Source organism: Cricetulus griseus, chromosome 8 (assembly GCF_003668045.3).
Source record: "Cricetulus griseus strain 17A/GY chromosome 8, alternate assembly CriGri-PICRH-1.0, whole genome shotgun sequence".
NCBI lineage: Eukaryota > Metazoa > Chordata > Mammalia > Rodentia > Cricetidae > Cricetulus > Cricetulus griseus.
The window spans coordinates 51,445,661-51,453,498 of record NC_048601.1 but is presented as its reverse complement, the minus strand read 5'-3'; positions in this window follow the sequence as shown (position 1 = coordinate 51,453,498).

The window sequence follows — 7,838 nt, the reverse complement described above, 5'->3', positions numbered from 1 at the left end:
TTTTTTTAAGGGCAACATGATGAAGGATTATTTTCTTTTTAAAGCAATTCTTTTCATGTGAAACAGAATAGCTCAGGGATCCATCTGTTTCTATGAGATGATCAAACATCTCAGCATATAAGTTTAGTTCAGTATGGCTGGAGGTGAGAGACAGAGACAAACAGGTAGGCTGAACACTGCCTTACTTTACCCATCACACAATCCTGCCAGACTGCAAGGGGGCAAGACCTGGGTATGGAAGTTGGGGCACATGGGTATTTAGTAGGTAATAACATGCCTAGTATAGAAAATTCTTCAAGTCCTCATTTTGCAAGAACTGAGAAACAACTTAGAAAAGTTGATAGCTAGGACTTATAAATAAAGGGACCAATACAGTTTCTGAGCCTTTTTCTGGCAATAATTTTGAAACAAAAGGACAATAATTCCCTTCCTTTCTGCACCAGAGAAATTTACTATTGACTTGGGTGTGTATCCATATTTCTTTGACACCCCCAAGTCAATCTTATGCATATTTTCAGGTAAAAAGATCTGTTTTCCACTTGATAAGAGAGATAAAAACTATTCTAGATGTCAGGACCAATGGACAGCCTTACTGTCTTGAGAACTTTGAGTGGCAGCATTTTCCACAATAACATTTGCTCTTTCTAGATAGAATCTTTTTGTTACTGGATAGAAAGCATCACCATTATTCCCCGATTCTGCTTTCTGCCATTAGAGCTTTATTAAACTGTGTGTAGCATGCAACTTATTCTTAATTCAGTACAGACTCCTATTACCCACTAAGTGTGCCCTGATTTTGACTTTGCTTGCTTAGGCACATTTTCCAATAAACAATGGCAGTGTTATTAGCACTAGGCCCATGAAGAAAGTATGCTAAAATATGATAATTTATTCCACTTGCTAATATAAACTTATTTCTCAGTAACATTTTCCCAATCCATATGGATTTGATTATTCTTAAATCTCCACTCCTTTAATGATGGTTCTTTCATTATATTATAAATCATCTGATTATAATTCAGGGCCATGAACTCTTGATTTTTGCTTTCTTCATGTACAGTTGATAGCACTTGAAATGCCAATGGCTTCATTAAGGAGTCTAAGGCACTATTACTCCTTTAAATTGGAAAACACTGTTATCTAGCTAGACTTCCTACATACCAATAACAAACAGGCTGAAAAAGAAATCAGGGAAACAATATCATTCACAACACACACACACACACACACACACACACACACAGAGAGAGAGAGAGAGAGAGAGAGAGAGAGAGAGAGAGAGAGAGAGAGTGATGGTGGGTGCACATACACAAAATAAAAGAAGAAAAAAATCAACTGTCCTATCAAAGAAACACAAAAGTCCCTCCTCCATCCACTAAGAATAAAGCCAAATGAGGAAAAGAAAGCCTTGTACAATGAAAATTTTAAGACAATGAAGAAAGAACTTGAAGAAGATACTAGAAGATGGAAAAACTTCCCATGTTCATGGATTGGGAGAGTTAATACTGTGAATATGACTATCCTTCCAAAAGCAATCTACAGATTCAATAAAAAATTTCAGAGTCAGTTTTTTACAGACATGGGAAAAACACTCCGAACATTTACACTAAGTCATCAAAAGCAAGGACAGTCCCAAAGAAGAACATTGTGGGTTGTATTACCATTACTTATTTCAGATTATACCACAGAGCCATAGTAACAAAAACAGCATGGCAACAGTACAGAAACAGACATGTGGTTCAATGGAAGAGACTTGAGCTAGTTATAAGTCCATATAATTATCTGATTTTGGAGAAAGATACACAAAAAATTATATTGGAAAGAAAATAGCATATTTAAAAAATTGTGCTGGAGAAACTGGATTTTAACAAGCAGGAAAATAAAGCTAGATCCTTACCTCTTACCATACATAAAACTCAACTCTAAATAGATCAGGGACCTCCAAGTAAGACCTGAGACTGCTAGAGCTGGAAGCAGGTAGCAAGCAGGTAAGGACTCCAAATAAGGCTCCAGTAGCACAGAGAATAAGGCCACCAGTCACCAACAGGACTTCAGGAAACTAAAACGTTACTGTACAGCCAAGGAAACTGTGAACAGGCAGCGAATACAATGGGAGGAAACGTTCATCAGATGTTCACTGGAATTAGAAAACAGAAAACACTAAACATTAAGAAATAAAAACCCAATTAAAATGGGTTTAACAACTGAAAAAAATTTTCAAAAGAAGAAATGAAAATGGCTAGGAAGCACTTTAAAAAGTGCTCAACACCCTTAGCCATCATGTAAATAAAAAATAAAACTACTTTAAGATTCCATCTCATCCTAGTTAGAATGGCCATCATCAGGAATACAAATGACAACACATGCTTGTGTGGATGTGGCAAATGGGAACTCCTGTACACTGTTGGTGGGAGTGTAAAGTAGTGTCGCTACTCTTTGTGTCAGTCTGGAGCTTTCTCAAAAAACTAGAACTAGACCTGCCACCCCAGGGGATCTACCCGACAACTCTATATCCTACTGCAGAGACTCTAGTACATGTTCATTGTTGCTCTGTTTATGACAGCCAGAAAATGGAATCAATTTTGATATACACCACAGATGAATGGATAAGAAATATGTGGTCCATACGCAGAGTGGGATACCACTCAGCTAAAGAAAATTGAGGGATAGAACACTTATGAAAATGAAGAATTGGGGGGATATGGAAGCGGGGACAGTGGGTGGGTTAATAAATCATGAAATGTGTACGTAAATAGATGGAACTGGAAAAGGAATACTGAATGATGTAACTCAGGCCCAGGAAGATAAACAACATATGTCTTCTCTCATATAGAGCCTAGCTTCAAACTTTTATTTGGTGTTTAACTTGAAACACAAGTGGAATCCAGGAAACAAGAAAGGTGTCCTTTGGGGAGCACATTAAGGGAAAGGGGTAGTTAAGTTTTAGGAAAAATGAAAGTAGTGAGGTAGAATGCTGATGGTATAAAGGATTAAGCAGGGTATGGGAGAACCAAACACCAAGGGGTGATTGGGAGGGATAACCCACAGAACTGGGTATGAAAAGCCATACAGAAGTCTACTGTCTCACACCCCAACTTGAAAAGTGTAAGTGGAGGGATAGAACACTTATGAAAATGAAGAATTGGGGGGATATGGAAGCAGGGACAGTGGGTGGGTTAATAAAACATGAGGATCTATGAAGAGTCACATGGACACTAGCCAGAGATCTAATTGCAAAATACAACTTAGAAAATGTCTGGGAGAATTCCAAAACAAGTCAGGCTATCTCCATTGCCCTTGGTTACCCACATTCACTACATGCTAAGATCCTGTTGCTGAAGACACAACATATACTACATGCTAAGATCCTGTTGCTGAAGACACAACATATTTTGGGTGAAGGACATAGAGAAATCAATCTCAAATCCACCAGGAAATGTCCTCCCTGATGGCTGGCTGTTATAGTGCCAGAAGGTGCAACACAGAGTACCAGGGAGAGAAAAGATACCCATGGTCTCACCCAGCACTAGATCAGCACGCTTACCCAGCATGCTGCAATACCAACCTGCCAGGCAAGATCTGCTTATTGATGCAATAGTGGCATGCTTGTTATGGAGTAACTAACCAATTTCTGATTGGATTTGAGTCCCATTGGAAGCAATTTTATGCCTGTTACTGTAATACTGGGGGGGGGGTTAGTCCTAGGCCCTAGGAAAGAACCTGTTATTTTTATTTTGCTGGATAATCATGTTGTTAAATTGTGCCCAAGTATGCCAGACGTTGGTGGTGCACACCTTTAATCCCAGCACTCGGGAGGCAGAGGCAGGCAGAGCTCTGTGAGTTTGAGGCCAGCCTGGTCTCCAGAGCAAGTGCCAGGATAGGCTCCAAAGCTACACAGAGAAACCCTGTCTCGAAAAACCAAAAAAAAAAAAATATGCCCAAGTACTACTATAAATACCACTCCACATGTCTAATCTCTTCTTCAAGATTCCCAAAGGCTAAGACCACTCTCAAAATCTGGAAAATGAGCAAGGATTGAGAAGAGTGACAACATCTCTTTTATTCAAATTTTATTGGAAGTTTACAAATGTATTACAGAATCAGTAAAACATCATATCCACTTTACAGGGCACGGATCTCAAGCAAAGTGTTCAGAACAGTCTCTGGCAGAGCCCACACCAAAGGCCTGTGATAGGCCTCCCTAACAAACAGCTTGACACAGATAACACAGACTCCAGCCTGCTTTACCTTCTCGGGCCCTCTGAGATTTTGTTTATACACGTGGAATTAAATAGGATCTGGGCAAAGCAACTCTGTGCAGGAAGGATCAAGTTTAAGAGAATAAATGCTAGCCTAGTTTGCTGAAGAATATGGAGGAGTCTTAGGTCTTAGGTTGTTAACTCAAGGTCAGGATTAAACCAGAATACTTTATTGAAAACTATGGAGATCAGTTAGATAGACTCAAGAGGAGGTCTTATTGGCAAGTGACCTCCCAAAATTTAGAAATGTTTGATTGGTGACCTATTGAACATGCATGGCCAAATGCCCAGACCACGAAGGTTTTCTTAGAAAACGCTCAAGATAGAACTAGACATCTATCTTGTGAGTTCATCACATTTGAACCACAGAAATGTCTGCTAATAGCATGTGACCTTTCCAGTCTCCTTTTTATTCCTCCGAGGGAGGCTGGTTCTGGAAGCAGGAAATGAATTTATATAACAGCAATAGCTTCCAACAATGAGTCATGCTCTATAGGGGGCTTGTGATGACTGGACTCCTAATATGAGAAAACAGAAAAAGAAACCAATCCTCCTCCAGCCTGACCTTCTTGGCTTCTGGATGGTCATACAGACAAACTCAGGGGCAAACCACTGACTAGAAGGCAAAGGTTTCTTTCCCATTTCCCTTATGCTCAAAGAGATGTACTTTTCAAAGGGTGCTAATCTGCAACTGTCTTCAAGATCAGTAGTGGAAACCTGTGGAACTTGATCTGCAGAGTCTGGAAATGACACATAAGTGCCAATAAAGACTCTGCTCACATGTGACATCTAGGTCACTGGTTTGATTTTCCACTTTTCTTGGCCATAGGTGGATCTTTGTGAAGCACAGCGTCTGGTCTCTGTTAGGAGCATAGGAAGGACACTGCCATTTGGAATGTAAGTGTCCTAAGTCCCTATGAGGTGGGGTCAGATGAGGAAACAGATGTATCTGACCTCGGCAAAATGAGCAGGAGCTGCCCACATAACTGGCAAAGACCCTGAGCATGAAAAAGTGGGCCAAAGAGAGCCTTGTTTGGCCTAAGAGGTCAGTTTCCTTTAGCTTCCACAGTGTGGGAGGGAGAGGAAATGGAGTCTCCCAATTCTTTAGGACGATGCTTCCTAGATGCCTGGTGCACTGTTTCTTTCCAAGGGACCCAGGAAGAATCAGCCCACGAATAAGATGTATTATAAGACAGAGAAGACCAGCTCTAGTCAACTAGCCCTGTGGAACTAGTTGTAAAAATGCCTGGGATGAGAACCCATTTTCCTTGGGAAGTTTGAACTAATCCATTGCTTATCATCTGCTTAGGTGGCAGGAGAGCATGAGTGCCACATTCATGCCACCACTGGCTCCACCTGAAGGTAAAAATAGCTAGTAGAGGTCACAAGAAGCAGAAACTTCCAGAAGAGGAGCAGAAAAGGCTGTCTTGTCACAGCTCTGTAGGAGGAGAATTCTATAGGGAAAAAGTGTGACTTTGAGTATTAGGAAAATCCAGACTGGTCACGCAGCTGCTTGGAGAGTAAAGGATGGACTACAGAATGTGGGAGAGGGTTTAAAACAACCAACACCAGCAGTTCTCCCTTGTGCATGTTAAAAACCAGGAAGTGAGGGCTGATTTTCCTCACTCGTTCACCTTCATATGTGATAGAGAGTCCATAACTGCATAGGACGGAAGGAAGGGCCCCTGAGTGCCATGCGCAATGCTACCGTGTCAGCTTGAAAGCTTTTCACAGTACCAAAGGGATGTGCTGCTAGCAAGACCACTCAGGAAATTTTTGATGATTTACAAACTCCTTGGACCGGAGAAGAAAGCTGGCCTAGCTGGTGCTGGATCTGGCAGTGGTATGAGATGAACTTAACCGCAGAGCTGTAGCCCTAAGCAAAGCCAGCCCAATAATAGGAGAGATGGGAAAAAAATACAACCAAATCATCAGAGAAGAGAAAAGGGGGGAAGGACGGCTCTTCCAAAAACCTGTCTACAGAAGAGAAAACTATGATCGGAAGGACCTGAGTACAGGCTCCACTCACCAGGGAAACTTGGCCAATAAGAGGTAAGGGATACACTGGAGGAATCAGGGAGGACCTCAGATCCTCACCTCAGAAAAGGATGCACTTGTATTTTGGGAATGAGATTTTTGGGGTATCATCTCTAAGTTATTAATTAAAGGTGTCAGTGACATTCTGCCTACTACTAGGCAGTCTCTTGAAGGGCCCTCTACCACTGTGAGGAACTGTCCTTCAAATGACAGTCTCTGTAAGGCGCCTGGCTGCATTTAGGATGGGAAGAGATTGAAGGAGGTGGTCTTGCTGGTGGACGGTTGGACCCTGAAGCCTGTATCTCATTATAGGTTAAATTTTGGCCAGAATGATCTTGATGTTACTTAAGCAGTTTCTAGGCTGCTTTCTTTTTTAGGCTGAGGGTGATTCAAAGTGTAACTGGGAAATGTAAGAGGGACTCTGCCAAGGGCAAAGCAAGAAAACAACTTTTAATGGGAGAATTTCTTTCATTGGATTTGGAGCCAGAGGGGACACAAGGTTTCAACCATTTGCTAAGTGATCTCCTTTCCCTCTCTTTTCTTTTCCCAGTAATGCCTTTTAATTCTCACCAATCAACGAACTCAAAGCTCCAAATTGGACTCACCCAATGTCTACCAGAAACCTGCCACGGTAGTGGCACGGTGCTGCATATTTATCTCTTACACAGTTTGCCAAGCAGTTTATTAACCTACTATACAAACGTAATAGAGTTAATTCTCCAGAGGCTTGGATAATTAATGAAACATTTAGATATGAAGATAGCATGCGGAAAACAGCCACAACCAACATTTGCATTGCTTTTTTAAAAAAATCAGTGACAATGACAAATGTCATATTAATACCTAAGAAGCAAATCATTTTAATACATCCTGGAGTATCATCATCACATCCCTTTTAGTCATCTTTTTCCCCAGACCCATTTAGGATGGCGTCTGAAAAGCCACTTTTCACATTCTCTCCATTAAAAAAACACAAAAAACCCTAGAAAATGTTAAGTACTATACTGAAAAGAGACCATGCTCACCTTATCACGGCAAATGGCCACGGAGACACACTGTGCATTACAGGGACAGCACATCTCACGAAAGGTGGGTCCTGCAGTGGATTTCTGTCACAATCCACCGAGGAGAGGAAGAGAATGGACCAAGAGCAAGTGCTTCGTTTTTTTTTTTTTAAAAAAACTGAAGCGAGGCGAGAAGTTTTATTTCACTATATATTTACTTCACCAGCAGTGAAATGTCTTTCTTGAGCAAACTCACTCTTGAGCCTTTCTGTCTGACCAACAGTCTTCAAAGTTCAAAATGGAAATCTCTCTTGCCACAAGGTCTGCTTTTCCAAGGTGTTACCCTATCATCTCAACAGCTTGACCCTCTTGGGTAATAAGCCAGCCCCTGTGGTGACTAAGCTTGTCAAATTGGATTCTCTCTAAAGCACTGGGGACTAGTCAAGGTGGCTGTCACCTTTCTTCTTTCTCTCTACAAGTTCCTTCTCCCTGACTTTCCTTCGTACTCCGCCCCCGCTTTCCAACATTTACCCGCCTT